Here is a 20093-nt window from a genome sequence, read left to right as displayed (position 1 = left end):
TGGTTAATACCGAATTGGTTCCCGTTTGAAAAAGGTACCAAAAAAAAAAAAAAATACATCATTGTAAATTCAATACATTTATCAGTTCGTTCAGACTCTAAAATTTAATGAAGAACGTTTAGAGGTGACACCTAATCTAACCTTTTTTTTTTAAATTTAACATTAACTTTTTTTGTACGTAAAAATCAATTAAACTACTTATACAGAAGATGCACTCACGAGTCACAAACAATTAAGGCAAATACCGTGTTTTTATCGGCAATCGAACAACACGGCTAATGTAATGAAAAAAGACCAGTGACGACCTTCTTTAGAGTTCATAGTGATTAATTAATAACATGTACTATATTGCAGTTACTCCTTCGCAATCATCGCTGGAATTTTTTTCACGTCTGTTTATCGTTCGAGTTTGGATCAAATCGTTTTCAAGTCGTCGTCCGTGATCCACGAGTACATATATTATATCAATATTATTAAATGCGCTGTGTCTAATGCGTCGCTCGTGAAGTCACATAATGTTTTCTGGAAAATTAGAAAAAAAAGGGTATTTAGGAAATTTGGCGCCAATTATAATCGGTTTAATAAATTTAACTAATATTTTATTAAAATTTAAAATAACTTATAATTTTGATAATTTTATAAAATATAATTTTGTTCTATAAAATTAAAAAAATCAATGTTGATTTAGAAATGCTTTTTTATAAATTTAATAACTGTTTATTAATTCAATGTATATATATTTTTTAAATTAATCATTGTGTGTATAATTAATATCAATTTACCGGTGGTATTTATTGATTTTACTTATAAACTTTGTGAACTTAACAATATATTTTTCAGACTAAAAAAATAATTATTATTTTAACATAGAATTATTATTTATTAAAAATTAAAAATTATATGAATTTTTATTCAGTGTAGATGTTACTTATCGTTAAAGTATACCTATACCGGCTATAATACGCCTATACCTAATTCCGAATTGCGAACAATGATCTACACCAGTACAGTCTACACATTATTCGTTGTTCGCTAGAAGATACAATTATTAAAGGATAACCTCAAGACTTATTTCCATTATAACATAAAATAATTAAAGAAGAATATAAATTGTATTTTTTATTTTAATGTTACTTCACATTTAACCATTAATTTAAATCTTTAAATCTACTATTTAAAATTAATATCATATTTGTTTCGTTTTATTATTATTCCATGTTTTTTTTATGTATTCAACTTTTAAGACTAATAAAAACACAACAACTGTGATACCATTAAAAGTCATCATATCACATTGGGCTGCTTTTCAATATCATAGAAAAAATTACATTCGTTACATAATGTTTAATAAGAAAAAAAATCAATATGACTGTGCTCCATTAAAATATTTAAGTGTTAACCTTAGTCATTGATTAAAATGTTTTTTCGTTATTGGTTTTATAACATAAAATTTAGTCGGCGTGTTTTTTCGGGTTAAATTGAAAATGCGCCATATAAAAAGCAATTTGAGGACGAAGGAGAGACTTGCTTGCCATTATAGACATGCCGTAGATAGCACTTGTTGCACACATTTTTTTAAATTGTTTTCATTTTATGTGTTTTTAAAAGTTATTAAGTGTTATTATTAGTACACAAACGTGCTTGAAAGTCATCTGAAATGGAGATGTGCGTGCGTGTTTGTGTTTATGTGAGTGTTAACATCCGCTTAAAAATATTCTATGTATTCAATTATTGCGATAATTATTTTTATTGTTTTATAAATTATTAACAATAACATTCTAACTCTATGGTCTCTATGTACCTATAGTCCTATACTCTATCCGAGTTGGAAGAACAGATTGCACTCCGAGAAACATTATATTGAAAAATAAAAAATAAAACACTCGATTATCTTTAAAATTTACGACGATGTGTTCAAAAATTATTTTGTTAGAAACGTGTGTTCAGGCTGCGGTGTACTATATACAGCACGAACACAACGTGCTGTAGAGCGCGTTTGACGCATGGGACCCTAGTAGCATTATTCACAAAATGTGACATAACTCCGGCTTGACTTGACTTCAAGTCGGCTACAGACCGTCGGCTTCGGACAGCTATGACTCTGTGCTAGTCTTATGACTCGTTTTTGATGCCAAGTGAAAAAACCTCCGAAAACCTCAACAATATTTTACAATAAAATTATGAAAATAAATGAAACACTGCCCTGGGCGCGACTAGATGCTCATGATGTCCTGGTACTCGGAAAGTGGTTGTTTCATTTTCGTACTGTCGCCCACGCTATCCTTTTCCTTTTTAGGTCCTTCAGTACGTATTATATTTCACCCATCTCCAGACACCAACCGCACACGGTACATGCGGTTACGGTTCGTGAACAATAATATTATTATTATTATTATTCGTACTCAAATTTCTCGACGCGAAGTAAAATATTTTGTTGTGTTTTCCATAGTTACACACGTTTTTTTTTTTAACTGAACAATTTCAAAGTTTTGCACGTTGTTTGTTCTAGGTTTTTACGTCTACGGTAATCTAACTTATAAGGTTTTAACATTCTTTTATACTCTAGTTTACATAATAAATGCACTTATAAATCATAATACTAGAACTGTGTAGTCATGTAGACTAATAGTTTCCATATGTACGTACAACGTATTTCTCATACAAAATATTTACTATTTATTTTCAATTTTTATACTTGCGTGTCGATATGAGTAAGGGAACATTTGGTAAGTTAAAAAATGGAACGAATTTTAACGAAATTAAATGCTTTACTAACAATAACAATCATGGACCATAATAATAACACAACAAAATTACGAAAATCGTCATCGTCAGCGATTTGACGGCAGCAATCAAAAACAAAACCGATTTATTTGGGTTCCGCTGTTGCATTACGTTACTTTCGAGAAAATCATTACCAGGGCTGCATGAATACGGCAACGTATTAAAAATCTGTTAGATTAATATTACTACTGATTCATAACTGTGATTCCACAGCCACTGGGCGCTTATTGCTTAACAAAATTATATTATTAAGATAGTAATTTCCTGGTTAGAGTGAATTGACCTATTATCAAATTTGAGGGCAAGAACATTTATCTGGGTCTGTACGTTGGTTTCTTACAATATTTTAGTTTTAAGATAGTGTTATAAGCATTTTTAATTGCAATACTTCGTATGAATTATGTTGAAGGTTATTGCGAGTTGAACAACGAAAAAACAACGCGTAAACACAGATAAAATATGTTCTTTGCTCAAGTCAATTTACTATTACATGTTAAACTAAATATACCTAAACATATAGACAGAGGTAGAATGCAAAATATACTTAAATTTGAATAGATACTGAATTTAACTAATGAATTATTAACATTATTTTTTAATCAGAAATAATAATAATAATTTATTTAAAATCAAACTTTTTTACAGAATAAAAACAATCAATCTTAATGTTTTTAAATAATTGTATTAGTAATTAGTATATTTCAGGCTGAAATAATTGCTGACATTTTTAGCATCGAATACCAGGTACGATTATTTCAATTATAGTAAATACAATATATAAAGTATCTTAAAATATTTTTTAAGTTCTAGGTTCTATGCTATTTCCTATGCTTGACGAGTTTTTAACTATTCTATGACAATTAATATTCATGAAAGTCGTTATAACGATAAGACGTTATGCTTACAAAAATTAAGTTTTTTTTTTACAAATGATGTTTACTTTGCAGTTCACAGTGTCATATTTTATAATCCATAATCGGCATGTAATCGACAAAAAAAATATGATATATATTTGTTTATCATCGCTATTGGTCGTGACTCATGACCCAAGCTCTCTAAACTTTCCTAGTATCTCGAAAAAACAATATTCAAGAGTTCCTGATAAAAGTATAAAAAACTACGACCATACACAAATTTATGTAATAGCATAGGTAAGCGAATATTATATTTTATTTACTAAACGTTAGGTTATAGTTATATCATATATTATGTTTTCTAATAAATGTAATTAATTTTCAATTTTTATTCAACGACATATTATTATACGTATTATGAATTGGAATTTGATTTTCGTAAGTAAACCGATTATAGAGCCCGGGAGGGGATATAGTAAAATAGGTAGTAAAAGCGTCCAAAATCGTATATTATACGTCGAGGAGGGGGAAGAAGATAGGTTAATATATTTTGTATACTTGGACGATATTACGCCTCCCAGAAAATGGCGAAAAACGTGAAACAAACAAAAACGTTTTTCCTCTATTGACGTATTTTTAAACTATTGAAAAACGCCACCGCCGTGGTCCGTGACCGACGACAACCCGCCGTGTAGCCGAGACCAAATATTATTATGTATTGTGCGCCGTAGATCCGTCGATGGCGGCAACGTCGGTAGTCGTGACGGTGTGGCGGCGGTAGTGTGGCGGCGGCGGTGTAGACGGTGCGGTGCGGTGGCGGTGGCGATGACGGTGCGGCGGTGTGGCGGCAATGGATAGAAATGGTGGAACGACTCGTAGGGGGTGGGAGATGGCGTCATATAATAATGGAATATGATATACGATGACTTCCCTCGCGGTTCCTCGCGCAACAAACCGCGGGTTGTTCTCCCAGACCGCGGATGTTATGTCACAAAACCGCGATCAAGTACCAGGAGTTCATGCGGCCCGTCGCCGCGTTTCGACCGCTCCGGCAAATCGGGTCGCGTTTCTCGGCCGAATCGACACCGCCGGGGCACTAGATCATTCAAGTGTCACGCGTACCAGGACCGCATGCGGCCGAACGTCTCCGAGACCGGTGCAGTTCCCTTTCGCGTTTCGACCGTGCTTTCTCTCTTCGGTCACCGGAGAACAAGAGACGTCGGGTTTACTATATACGGGACTGTTAAACACAATACCTTTACCACGATAACAATATAATATTGTAAAATAATATGTTTACGCAGTAAAACCCGCTTATTAAGAGTAAAAATACCTGTGATAAAATTGAATTATGACAATGTTTCGGACGGCAAGACAGTAGGGTTTTTTCATTATTCCCAACGCATCGTTTAGAAGTAGCAAAATTCAACATTCTATAAATGACCTTTTTCAAAATTAAAATTTTTTTTTTTTTAAAAAAACTCACCGTTTTGCCTTCCAAAATGTTTTTCTCAGACTGCGAAAATGTGTTTTCGCTACCGGTGTAGCGTCCTAAGTATTAAGATAATAATAATAATAATAATAATATGTATAACATATTAATTTAACACGTCTTGTTACAGTTGTAGCGATGAATTTCCCTTCGATCTATACAGTAAGCCGAACACTCGCACACGGTGGATACGCCGACCTAGAGGCCTATAGACCGAGAAATCGACGGACCACTGACCTAGGTAATAGATATCAACTCGGCTCGGTCTGATTTCGCAATCGTGTCGACGTTATGTCACGTCCGTAGAAATCAGTACCAGGACCGTATGCAGTGGTGTGCCTGGTGTACATCGAGTAACTACACCAACATTGTAGTTGAATATTATTGTGAATTACTGAATAATATCTTTAAGTATATTATAAATAATTATAATAAAATCTAATATTCTAGACTTAATAGACGTATAATAGCCGAAAATATATCAGCAGACCCGTATTCTTATCGAATAATATTTCAGCTGATTAATAATTGGTTGGACAAGTAAATTAGCTACACGAGTACTTTAGCCGACAAATATTTGCTCTGGCATATTTTTTTTAATTATAATAGTAATTGTCAATTGAGTAATATAATTTGTAAGTTTGTAACCAATGGCAACCAATCACGCATAAATAAAAAATATTCTATTTTAGTGAACCAAAACTAAAATTATGTGCGACACACTATAATATTATAGTATATACCTTTGGCGGTTAGAAAAATTAACTAGAAACACGGAGGGTTATTCGATTATAATATAAACATTTTCAATTTTTTTTTCAAGTATTTAACATGCCATCCTTACATAAACAAACATGACTATACTGACTTGAAATTCACACAATTTTCCTTTTCCTGCTAAAACAAAATTACACAAAGTGTTGAGAAGTACAGATTTCTATAACATAAATCATAATAATCAACATATTTTTTTGACAAATTTTACTCTGCGGCTATGTATTTCCGTTAACATTGCAAGCTTAACTTTGAAATTCGCAATTATTAAAAATGTATATACCTACACAGTACACAGCCAACTACAGTAACTGTCGCCAGCCCCATTATTCAATAATACAATAATTTCACATTTTTGAATTTTTTTTACGCAAATAATATTCAATAATGTATCTTATGTTGACGTTACCGTTATTATTCTAGCCTTGTTTTGTGGTTAATCTAACCCACAAAACTTTCGTTAAAATGACGTAAATTTAAAAATACATATACATGGAAACTGAGAGCAATATGTTAGCCCCATTGGATTAAAAATGTAATTTTAAATTTAAAACAATATCTCTTTACATCGACTTTTACCTTAATTGAGTTAATTAATTTTAATAAATTATATTTTTGATCGAGAAATATTTTATTACTTAGTGATTTTGAATAATTATGTTATTAATAAAAATTAAGGAACTTACATTCCTTTAATATTTTCAAAATTCTTGTTGGACAATGGACATAGGTATGGATTAATTTCATATAATGGACAAAAATTTGATATAAGTACCTATGTCTATACGAACCGTCACAAAGATAGGTACTAAATTATTCCATAATATTATTTACACGAATTCGTTTAAAATAATATATTTTATCAATATAATCATCATTCTCGTATTGCATATTTGTTAACTATTTAAAATATTCAATTGAGATAATATAACAATTATTGCACGCAAAATATCGAATTATTGTACTAATTTCGAATTTAATAAATTTACTACAAACTTAAACCTACTATTTTTCTTTAAACAGTTGAAAGATATTATGTTTGTACAAAATTGTATATACCTATACATTAAATATAAATACATTTAGAATTTAGATACAAATATTTCGCAATTAATACTTTGATTTGTAATTAATAATAACTATGTCAATACTGTCGAATATTTGAATGTCCATGTTATTATTGTTATTATTAATTGTTTTAGTGTCTATCAATTTAATAATAAAAGATTAATTGCTCTATATAGTACATCTGAACAAAAATCAAACGCATCACTATAGTTAGTGGTATAAGAATAAAATTGCTATTTGCTGAGCTTCTCAGTGCATACCTAAATGTCATAACGATAATGATATAATATATATTTTATCTAGTAACTTATAAGTTAGTTAATTATTAATATGTAACATTTGAATTATGGTAGAACTAAATAATAATTGCGTAATACTATATAGTAATTACCTAATTACTATAAGAATATCATACCTGTAAGAAGATCATAAGTAAACGTATGATTTCAATTGGTAAATCGCTGTTTATAATAAATAACATGCATTTACGTGTACATGAAAAAAATATAGTACGGCAAAACTATTAATCTGAAACTATGTAAGTACATACGAGTACATCCGGTTAATGTATAGTGATTACTACATAAGTATGTAATATATTAGATATTTAAGTTTATAATATGTACATTGTACTCAGTACTCACACAAGTTTATTAGTAATCAACATTTTGACAGACGCGTTTAGATGTGTGTGCATTTTATTGACTACCTATTAGTAACATTATTTCAACAACTAAATCTAGAGATTATATAGTATATATATGTATGATTTATGTCGAATATAGTATTTAAACATTGATCGTAATTCGTAATATTCATTTATTTATCATAATTCATCAATATTATAAACATAATGATCAAAATAAGTAGGTACATAGTTTAATAAGACAATTTCTTATACATACACCATCTGACCATCATACAAGCACAGAATTTATTTATATAATCTATTATGTATTATATAAAATAACAAAACATACAGGAATAATGCTTAAAATTAAAAAATAATCTTATTCATATATTTACATGTCTTAATTATGTATGTATAATGTATATGATAATAATAATAAATTAAGAAACATTTTCTAGAATTGAAATAAATATAATAATTAATAATATATTAGGTATATGTATTACGTGTGTAGAAAATGAATCTTAAAGAACTTGTACATGTATTATTTCCACTGCAAGTAATTTTAAATTATATTTTTATTGGGAGGTCCATCACTTTGAATTCAAAAATGCTGTGTTCGATCTTTTTGTATAGTATAAAAATTTGTTACTTCAGTCTTATTCCCCAAATTAATGCAGGGGCGGTTCCAAAAATTTATCATATACAATACGTAACGCTGAATAAAACTAGTATTTATCACAAATCATAATGTAATACATTTTTATATGATAAGCTCAAGGGGGGTATTTACCCTATTACCCCCTCCCCCTAGGATCCGTCTCTGAATTAATGTTTTAGGTTTTATGAAATAATAAAATGAAAAAAGTAAAGTGTAATTAAATTCTGCATCCCGATTTTCTATTGTCATCAATTTTATTTAGGTGTATAAGGTACAACAGGTGTGGCTTAACTAAAATTGCCCATTTGCCTAACCTTAACTTTATGTTAAAAATTATACAAAATACAAATTATAATATTATTTTCCATCGATTGAAAAGATATTAAGTTTGAAAAGCTATATTTATTATATGACACCTCTATGCTCAAAATACTTATACAATCAGCTGAAATCTAAGGCATATAAAATAAAGTTATAATTTAAACTGCAGATAGAGCAGTAGAGTAACTCGATTTTGAACACATTCAATTTCATTCGAATGACCTTGGTCATTGCTCTACCTAATTATAGACGCATATTCTACAATTGGGATCTAACAAGAGGTGTATTATGTAAAGACATTTAAAAGCAGTAGTGTCGTTGAACTTTCAATACTTCAATAGTGATGTCGATTTTTATACTCATTTCAAATATAACGGCGAGCGTACTCCAGTATATAACATACAAAACGTGGTTAATAGTTATATTATAATATAATATTAATATAGTAATGGAGACAAGTTTTCAACAAGAATGTATATGGTCATTTATATTGAATGATAATAAATAAATATTAATATCATAGCGAACGCAAAATAAATAATATTATTGACACAAAAACAATGCATAAAAAAATAAATATTTTAAAAGCTATAAAATCAAATCCACATTTATTGTGTAATTTTAATTAATGTTTAATTGGTAAAAAATTAACTGAAATTGTCACTATACGTGACTGAAATACCAAATAATTATATCGTGATGACGTGATTTGTATAGTAATAAATTAGAGCTCGGAAGTTAAAACAGTTAAAACCGATTAGACATGCATGCAAATATGCATATGGTAAAAAATTTAAAGTATGCAACAAAAATGTTAAATATACAAAAAAAAATTAAGTATGCAAAAAAAAATAAATTACTTATTATAATTACTAGTTAGGTACTAGTGTATAATAGTATTTTAGTATGTAACATTATAATTATTATTATTATAAATGTTTGTCAACTATTATCAAATGTTAATTTTAATTTTTAATTAAAAATAATAATGCGATTATATTAATGAAATAATTGAAAACTGATTAGATAAAAACTATAATATGCAGTCTTTCCTTCGATTTTAACAAAAACATGACTGGATCAAACAGTTTCGTTATTTTCCCCGTAAAAAATTAAAAGTTTACTAATTTGCATATATATTTTAAGAAAAAGAATAAATCCACGTTAGAAGATTGAGTATAAAATACTGAGCAACAAAAGAAAAATTGTTTTTAATAAATAATAAATATGCCTACAAATATATGAAAATTAATAATATGTATCCTTTTTCAAAATATGTAAAATTATTGTTTCTTGATACTTATTTTTAAAATAATTTAAAAAACATGGTGTGCTAGGTATGCAGTTTTTAATTTTTAATAATATTTCAGTTATTCCTCTAGTAACAAGAATTATGCAAAGAAAAATTTAATTTGATAAAATGCTGAAAATATGCATTTTTTAAAAGAACATAATATATTACAATGAATTTTGTTATTGTGACAAAAAATTCCCATTTTTTCAGATTTTTTAGTCTTATTATTGTATACATCTATCACGGATATTTACTGGTGAACATTTTTTTTCTAACTAGGCATACAACATTTTTTTGCGGTTACCTATTATACAAATAAATTTTTAAGACAGAGCCCGCAGAGACATTAATCAAATTATATAAGATGAGGATGATAGTTTTACTTCCAATCACCTAAGTTTAAATTAATATTACTTCATTAGTCAATTTATAAAACATTACACATTGGTAAAAACAAATATTATTCAACTTAATTTTTATTTTTCATTCGTGCCTAACTAATTTTTTTTGTTGTAAGCGGCTTTTAAGTTTAAATTTTTTAACATACCTTTTAGATTATTAAATTATATATTATAGTCATCACTTGAGTTATTTTAATTTCAACGAAATATAAATCACTTATAAACATCAATGATTGATAAGAATTGTAAATTTTATAATTGCTGTAATTTTAATTATGATTTTTTTTTAAATTATTTTAATCAGCTGCTTGATTGCAACATTTAGTTACTATTTGTAAGTTTATGACTGCTGTTGCTGTGGTTCGAGTGGTGCCTCACTTTATATTATATGCAAAATGCACAAACGAAAAATCCAAACATCAAAGAACCCGTATGCTCTCGATTGATGGTTATTGATCTGTTCTGGGGCCCTAAGCTTAATGAAATATTTTATATTAATTAGGGTCAATTAAAATAATACTCAAAACTCCATTGATTTTTAAATCACACCATACATGTATATAAATAAATACAATGCTATACATGAAGACATGTGTACTTATATAATATTGTACAAATTAGTCGTCATTATTTAAAAAAAAAAAGCAACTAAATTTCTTTAGAAAATATTGTTTTTATTACACTAACAATTTACAATATTACAAGCTAAATTTGTTATACAAATAAAAAAAGAAAGATATTGTAGCAATCAATGGCGTAGCCAGGGGAGGGGCTGAGGGGGCAGCAGCCCTCCCTGAAATTTTAAGAAAATTGAAAAATTATTTTGATGGTTTATGAAAAACACTACAAAAGTCTTAAATTGTCTTTTACTGATTTTAAATTGTCATAGCTTTTTTTATTTGTTATATATTAATAATTCTTCGGCATCTGCATTTTACACTTATGGAAGAACCTAGGTAAACCAGCGCTGTGAAAAAATTGATGGCCTCCCCCGGAAAAAAATTGTGGTTACGTCTGCACTGGTAACAGTAAGTAATAACTTGCCAAAAAATAATATATTATTACATATAGATATAAATATAATACAACAATATATAAAAGATTTAAACAATTAATAAAAAAATGATATAGTTAGACATATAATGTGCAAAAATACAAAAATATATATTATACCTACAATATGAAAATTAAAAAAAAAAAAATGATAAATAAATGTCTTACGTGTATATCAGAATCCATTAAAATAATAAAATAATATGAAAGATTTCAAAAATGTTGGTAGTTATTGCTACATTTCAAAAATAAAATAAATTTATCAAATAATTATCACAATTATACCACTAAAAAAAAATCCGATAAAATTGGTATAGTTATAATGTGAATACTAAATATAATGATAATATACAAATCATCAAAAAAAAAAAACCTTTTATAAACACTATGTAAAAATTAAGAAATCAAATAAATTCGATTCATTAGTGAAAATGGAGAAAAAACATTGTGCATGGTAATTTGTGTTTTTCTAGGGTGAGCTTTTTAGATGTTTTTCCATAAATTGTATACAGAAATAAACAAATAAATAAATTATAAATTATTTATTATAAAATGGTAAAAATAACATAGCACAACATAATTTTTAAAATACTTGGAGAATTACAAAAAAGGTTTGATTAAATGTATAAAAAAAAATTACTCAAAACAAAATAATGTATACAGTTACCAACTGTATACTATACTGTATTACAGTATCATTGAATATACTTGTCATTTTAATAATGTGATTTATAAAAATAATTATACAAGAAATTTGCAGAAACTAGAATTGTACTTAGTATAGGTACTTATAGGTACATATATAAAATATAAATATACTAATATACTATATTATAATATTTTCGGTCACGTCGTCGTAACAATTTTAATATACCTAGGGTTAGTATATTAAGGATAAATGGTTTTATATGAAAAAAGTATATAAGTATATCAGTATAATAAGTGAAAATGCGAATTACGAATAATTTTTTTTTAATAATAATACGCAGTAACTATTTATTGCAAGTAATCAATTAATTATATTATTTAATAATAATTATAATAATTATTCGTATAATATATTTGTAGGTGTTAATTTTGTATATCTACTGTAAGGCATTGTGAATTAATACAATTAATTTTAAACTATTCTAAATAATATGTTGAACATTTCATTACATGACATACGCAAAAATAAATAAATAAACAAATAATACTTATAAATTATATTAACATACATAGTGACAAAAAGTTTCAAGTCATAACAAATAATATTTTTTATAACACTAACTAGGTACCTAATTATAATCATTTTTTTGTTTTAATATTCAATTTAGAAAAAAATTGAACTTAAAACTTATGTTTAAGAAAATAAAATTATGACTATTCGTATTTTCAACGTCTTTAATTGCTGTATTATAAAAAACTTAAAAATACCTTGTATTAAGCTTTTAAATTATTTTACTCGCAAATAAAATGTATATTATTATCAATTACCAACTAATACACACATAAATGAATCATTTTTGTATATGAGAGAATCGGTATAAAATCTAAACTATACTAACGACAACAATTTTGTGTAAACTGATAAACGTATAAACACTATATTCTTAATTCTTTTATTTTCATAATCTATACTCCATAACAATTAATCATATTACATTATATATTTTATACAGAAAGTTTTTGTTAGATGAATAAATCGATAAAATGTATGTAGTGGTACACAAATATTTTTAATATAATTTTCATGACCTCCACGAACGTATTTTTATTGTTAAGTATAATATAGTACATAAATTTGAAATTTTCGACCGGCTCGCCCCATTCGTACACCCCTAACCGTCAAATTGAAATCGGATACTTGTATTGCGGTATTAAAATCGGTTTACTGAAAAACTCGTCAAACCTTATTTGAAACCGATACTGTACTTGTTTTGAGAGAATTTCCAACAAAATTTCAAATTTATTGAACCGAAAAATAATTATGTAAGGATGACTGATGCACAAGCTATCGAAACTCGTACATTTATTATCTTCAAAAAATACATTGTGTATACTGTATTGCCTATAGGCTATAACCTATAGCCTATAGGTGTATAAATGCGCGCAACTTGCATAGTTTTCCCGTTAAAATTAGAAACAAAACGTTCCACGGGACTATTGCCAACAGCCCCGAAAAGTCTTTCTATATAGGCAGTTAAAGTATATAATAATATGATTAATTTTAAAATTTAAGCTTGATAAGAAAATTGTATTGTATGAGTGAATAAAAATAAAGTAAAATCCGAAAGAATATTTATGAATTATACTCGTTGCATTTTTAGGGGGAATAGATAACGGAAGTAACAAAATTCTTGACATTTTATGAAAACTAATCGTAAATTTTAAAAATAATATAGTACATTCTGTACAAATAGAAATATGAACCGGTATAATAATATATAATAAGGTTTTCGTAAATAATAAATAAACTTCACATTTACTATACTTATAATATCATTATAACTTGTGTTATTGATAGATACTTTTAAAACATGCACCAAGTGTCCGCATATCTTCTACAAAAATATACGTGTTTAAAAAACCTGTGCTTTTACAGTCACAATAGCAAGATATTATGTTATTTCTGTTTTCTTCGAATTTTATTTGCTTATTATTAAAAAAAAAATGTTTCGTTTTATATTATAATGCATATTAAATCATTTTTGGAAAATTCATATTCATCGGTTATGTTTGTCCCGTTGTTATTGAATTTAAACATTAAACATTAGATATTTTAAAACCTTCGGTGCATTATTGGATGAGAGATCAAAATAATATTTTCGATGATGGTTGATTAGAATAAAGTTGACAGTGCGGTATAGTATTGAATATTATTAATACTTAATAGTTCATAATAATTAGTTGAGTCATGTATACTGTATAGCGAGTGCTCGTTAAAAGAGTTAAATTAAATTATTAATTATTATTGTTTATTATTTAAATAAAAAATTTAAGAGTTAAATGTGTAATCACTGATCAATATTATACAAATATAGCAATTTTCAAACAATATCATGATTTACATTCAATTGTTTTCTCAGAAAATGAGCGAGAAAACGAATAAAATCAACCAAAAATGTAGCCTCATATTTACGATTAAGCTTCGCTATAGCTGTATGTATTTATAGTGATTTTCCTAATTTTTCTCGTGTTCTATATACTATTATTATTTATACGAAAACTCAAAACAGACATCTGGCCGTTCATCTTCGAATTTATTATATACATACCTACCTGCGACGTTTGACACTGAGTGATTATTTTCATACCGAGACAAGTTTAATTTAAAACTCGTTGGTCTCGCGACAACGACGCGTAGGCGTGTCTCACTACTCGTTTACTGGAACAACCGAACAACGGATCTCGTATTGTGTCTGTGCGTGTGTGTGTGACGAGCATGTTTGTGCTTTGTAATATTGTAATAATAATAAAATATAGGTCAGACTGGTCAAAGCCCAATCGTTTGTATTGTTTTTGCTTAAACAAAATACAACCGTTTAAAAAAACAGTACATACGTATATTCTTTTTTTAACCAACCATTCCGGCAAATTCAAAAACAATAATTACGACGATTTATCATTCTCATGTTTGTAGACTGCGTTTGCGTTCGCCTTCTAAAAAAACTATTATAATATAATGATTCAATTTAATTTACGTTTGAGTCGTTTGATTTTATTAATAAAATTCTGAATAATTAATAACCTAATTTCATGTGTACACACAACGATGATTAATGTTAATGTCGGTAAACGGATAAGAAAGATATTTTTTAAATTTTAATTACTTATACAACGTGAAAACACAGTAAAATCAAGAATATTATTTTTAGGTAGATTTAGCTACATCTAATAATATTATTTTACAATTTAAAATTACGTGTATATAGCTTCATTATAAGTTATAATCTTTTGATTACATTGCAATAAATTATAATTACCTACCTGGTTGTCAAGCGAGCATCAAGTCGAGGTAATTATGGTATTATATTATTATTGTTAGTGTCATTAAATTTTTTGAAAAAAATAACAGTTTTTTTATAATTTACAAGGTACGACCCAAAGGTTATGATGTGTAGCAACTGTATTTTATGATTAACAGTTTTTTTAAATCTTAGAAATCATTATAAGTCGACATTTTGTCATTATGTTTCAACTGTAGTAAACGCGGTTCATTCTGACGCACTCGTGATGAATTAGCTCAAACCGTTTTTAGAATGTTACGGTCTATCTCCGCTTTCAAATTTAGATCATCCAAATATTTAGTTCCAAGTTTCAACACATTCGTGTCCCGATAGTTTAACATTGCACGCACAATGTGTCTATGCTATTAAGCGTTTAAACGAATACAGTTTTTGTTTAAAATAAATTATATAAGTTGTCAGACCAAAGAACTACTACGACTTACAAGTGGGAAATCGAACAAATTCAAAAAAACCTTCTTAAAATAATTAAAATGTACAGCACAAAATGTAAAATTTTATATGTGCCATAACAGTGGATGTTAGTTTGTATACGTACCGAACGTTAAGGACGTTGACCCAAGACGAAGAACACGTTCAATAAGAATTAAATAAGCTCGTTGCAATTGTTTGTAATTGAAAAAAACTACGGTGAATTCATTAGGTAATAATTGAACGACGTTGGAATGATATTAATAAGAGTATTAATAATAGTAATAATAAGTAATAACAAATTAATTGTCCCAGACAAGCCTGCCCCTGCATTTTATGATTTATCTGATGTGCGTTGAAAATTATTAGATGCATATTATGTCGTGAACTCGTGAGTATTCAAATTTTTAACATTACGGTTCTGATTTAAATACGCACTCGGGTACGGCCTTAGTGTCGTCTTACCATTCACTTTGACATTTTACACGATATTTTAAGTTACCAAGAAAGTTTTATTTAATAGTACGTTCCATAATAAAATTATACAAAATATTAATCGTGCCAACATTGAAAGGATAGCATTTTAATATGACTTGCTAGTGGACTTCGTCGTTTTCTAGAGATGTATTATGTACCTATTGGCTATTACGTCTTATAATCAATGTTATCATCGAAAACGGTAACTATAATTAGATTTAAAATATTAACAACGACGGGTATCGGACGGTACTATTGTTATGTTTGATAATACTTAGAAATCCCTATCTAAAAATACGGTTAAATATAATAAAAATCATCGGTAAATCATTAACTGACCGACTCGTTTTCATTACGATACGTTGGTACGTAGCCTTGTAGATTCATCATATTAATGATTAATGACTTGGCCCGGACAGGTAGATTTTAAATTAATATTATTCAAAAACTGTCCGAAAACGACGGCATGACCATTCCGACGATAGTGTGTGCGTGTTCTACGGATCTTGATAGTAATAATTATAGATGCTCCATACGGTAAGTTGGTACATTAATATTTACGGTTGGCCAACGTCTGGGCACTGAATAGCACACAATTTATTTCATTATTATTATTATTATTATTGTCGTGGACAGTTGTATTGTGGAACGTTTTCATGTGTTATAACGAAGTGTTTATTTTTTCTCGCTCTTTTATAATATTATTATGATGAATACGTCTCACGATTGAGAGTATGCGACCCGCCTCCACACCGCCGAGCCGCACAACTACACAATACTGTACCGTCTGTACGTACCCCTATAATACGCATTCCAAACGTCGTCGCCGCCGATGTCTGGTGCTCGTTTTTTTTTTTCGTATACAAACATACCTATATAAGTTATATAACAAACGTCTAGAATTCCACCTCCACGATATGCAGACGCACAGTGCAAATCATTTGATGTATAAATATCATTATTATTGTATACGTCTGGCGCACGGGTTACGTAAGAAGTCCGTCGTTGAGCCAGTGATATTGCACTGGAAATCAGATTTTGCCGAACAATGAATTTCATTGAGGTAATGTTGACGCGTTGTGAATCGTTATAACTTTTCAAACAGATATTATGACGGAGACGGATTCAGGAAAGGTTCGACTAGTCCGAATTTATCATAAAAAAATATCTATTTAGGTCTTTTGATACCAAACCTTGGACGGTAACAATGGGCCATTGACTTTTGAAAAGTCGTGATTAGCAATTTGTAGAATAAGCAGCACTTGATACAAATTAACAACGACGCAAAAATTCTCATTTTCAATTCTCCCACAACCTCTTAAAATATTATATAATATAATACAAGTATTATTTTATCACTATTACAAAAATATAAAATATAATCCCAATGTTTTTAAACAAATTAAAAATGTCATATTATATTGTCTAAAAATAACCAATCATCAAATCACACGCATCAATACAATTGAACGAAGTTAATTTAGGAAAATAATATTTATAAACAACATTGTTTCCATTTTATATTTTTCAAACAGTTAAGAAAAAAATATTGTCTCTAACAGTTTATTATACTCTCAACTACTGTAGTAGTGTAGTACAACTTCTTATTGAAGCCTCTACCTACATTAAATTTTTCAATTATCTGTACAAAGTCAATAAAATAATTCTTTGTGTACCTACCTACATACAATACTACTAAACTGCTTAATCTTTCTTAACTCATAGTAACTCTTAAATACGTTTTTAATCTCCGTAAAGCAGAGTAACTGCGTTCACACGATGCTACCATTGTTGGCAATTGGTATCGTTAAATAAATATGAAATATTTTACTTAGAGATTTAACAGATTCAAACGGTTCAGGTTTTACACATAAAATATTTATTAAAAAATATTGTTTAATTGGTCGTTAGTCTATTAAATAATATAATATCAGTCATCGGTGATCGATGTATCCTAATTGGTTCCGAAACGTACGAATTGGTTCCCGGGTCAATGCATTTTCAATTTTCCTTCTCATTTTATACAGACTTAACCACTTAGGATAGTCCACATAATATTCATAAGGTATGGTTAAAAATTATGATTTGATGACACTTATTTTTGTAATAATAATAATAATAATATTTTTTTAATTAAAAATATACAGAAATATTAATATAAATAATACCTATCTTTTTAATTCGTCCATTTCTTTTTTTATAAGTATTATTGAGTAATATAAGGTAAAAGACTTTCTGTAACAATGATTATACATTACGTCATCACTCCTTATTTAATACAGATGAGTAGGTAAAATTTTGGGTATCTGATAAATTAAATTTGTTAAACATTGTTGAAACAGTAAACCAATTTGTTATTGTATTATGTATTAAACAAATTTAAAGCTCAAGTTAAAGATCTAAATTTATAATTTATTATAGGTAACAATAATACTACGTACCATTGTCAATTTTTGGAACTTTCTTGAAGAATTTATTGATTTTATTCTTTCTCTTTTCTGATATTTTTACAGCACATAAAATAACTAAGCTTAGACACACACATGTTACAAATTTAACAATTCTACTTTAGTTTAAAACGATTTAAAATTATAAACTGAAATGATAACACTGTGTCTTTGTGCCATACCTAATAATTATTAATCGTATCAGCCGTACCCGGTCGATGGTATATCATTATTGAACCGTGTTTATAAATAATATTATCATTTATCTTATAATAATATAATCGGAAATTAAAAATGATAAAATTTCAAGGAATAAGATAAAAATAAAAGTTATATAAGTAATAAGTATAAGAAAAGTGGTTAATCATTGAAACTTGGTGTTTTAAATCATAATAATCTACATTAATTGTATTTAAAGTCTGAAGTTTTGATTTAATTTTGCCGGGTAAAAATGATACTTCATTTCTATGAATTATTTTATTGATTAGTGTAAAATATTCTAAAGAAGTTTCAGTAATACATATTTTATTACCTCCAATTTTTAAAATAGCTTGATGAAATTAATGATGCGTTCGGTACATTTTTAAATATTATTTTATTTTTTATTATTACACAATTTAAAATGAGTATACTTTTATGTACTTCGCCATTTCTTTAGGACAGTAGGACATATATCCAACAGGTACTATTCTTTTAAAATACACTATTTTGAAGTCCGTTAAAAACTTTTATAATTAGTTGCAGTACATGATAATAATATTATATGATTTACTTAAATATTTTTTTTTAGTGATCTGTGCGTGTAAAGTGATTGCTTCTGTCCTCGCAAAAATCTTCGTGGTTGCAGCACTGCACACTCTCGTGACCACCCTACTCCATAAATGCCGTAACTACCGATTCGGATCGTATTATATACAAATCCAATTACAGAAACATGGTCAAGCTCTTAAGCTATTAATATAATATTATACGAGTGCTCAATAAGGATGTTAATAGTTTTCCGGTGTTCGTCGCGTCACCGGGTGACCGAGAAACGGACGGGATAAAATAAAGTCGAGTATTCGAGTGTCGGAGTGTATGCTTTAAGTATAATTTATTGTTATTATATTTTTATCGCGCAATTTTAAGTTTCGCGGAAGCTTAAATAGGTTCGTTTTTGAGACATCGACAACCGTATAATAATAACGCACTCGTAGGTACAACGTTGTTTATCATTATTAATAATATCACGAATCGTCGGTCGAAATGAATGGGAAACGTGGGTCGTGTAGCCCTTTTTTTCCCGCCTAGCCACCCCGCGATCGCACAACAACAAAAATAATAATAATATATCGATCACGGTCGTTCGCTACCGCCGCCGTCGCCGCCGCCGGTGCCCGATAGTGGGGCGCATGCTCGACACGAGACTGGGACGAGTG

The 20093-nt window shown here is 28.3% G+C and overlaps 1 long non-coding RNA gene across 1 annotated transcript; it reads left to right on the top strand.

The window, feature by feature from the left end:
* Positions 1–433: 433 nt before the first annotated feature.
* On the top strand, positions 434–7777 carry LOC126549008 (uncharacterized). The gene is made up of 2 exons (XR_007603153.1): positions 434–3935; positions 5261–7777. It is a non-coding gene; the product is annotated as an uncharacterized LOC126549008 (long non-coding RNA).
* The last annotated feature ends 12316 nt before the right edge of the window (positions 7778–20093 follow it).

This window comes from Aphis gossypii, chromosome 1, assembly GCF_020184175.1.
Source record: "Aphis gossypii isolate Hap1 chromosome 1, ASM2018417v2, whole genome shotgun sequence".
Lineage (NCBI taxonomy): Eukaryota > Metazoa > Arthropoda > Insecta > Hemiptera > Aphididae > Aphis > Aphis gossypii.
Note: the sequence above shows the minus strand (reverse complement) of the source record. Positions and strands in the feature narration are given on the sequence as shown.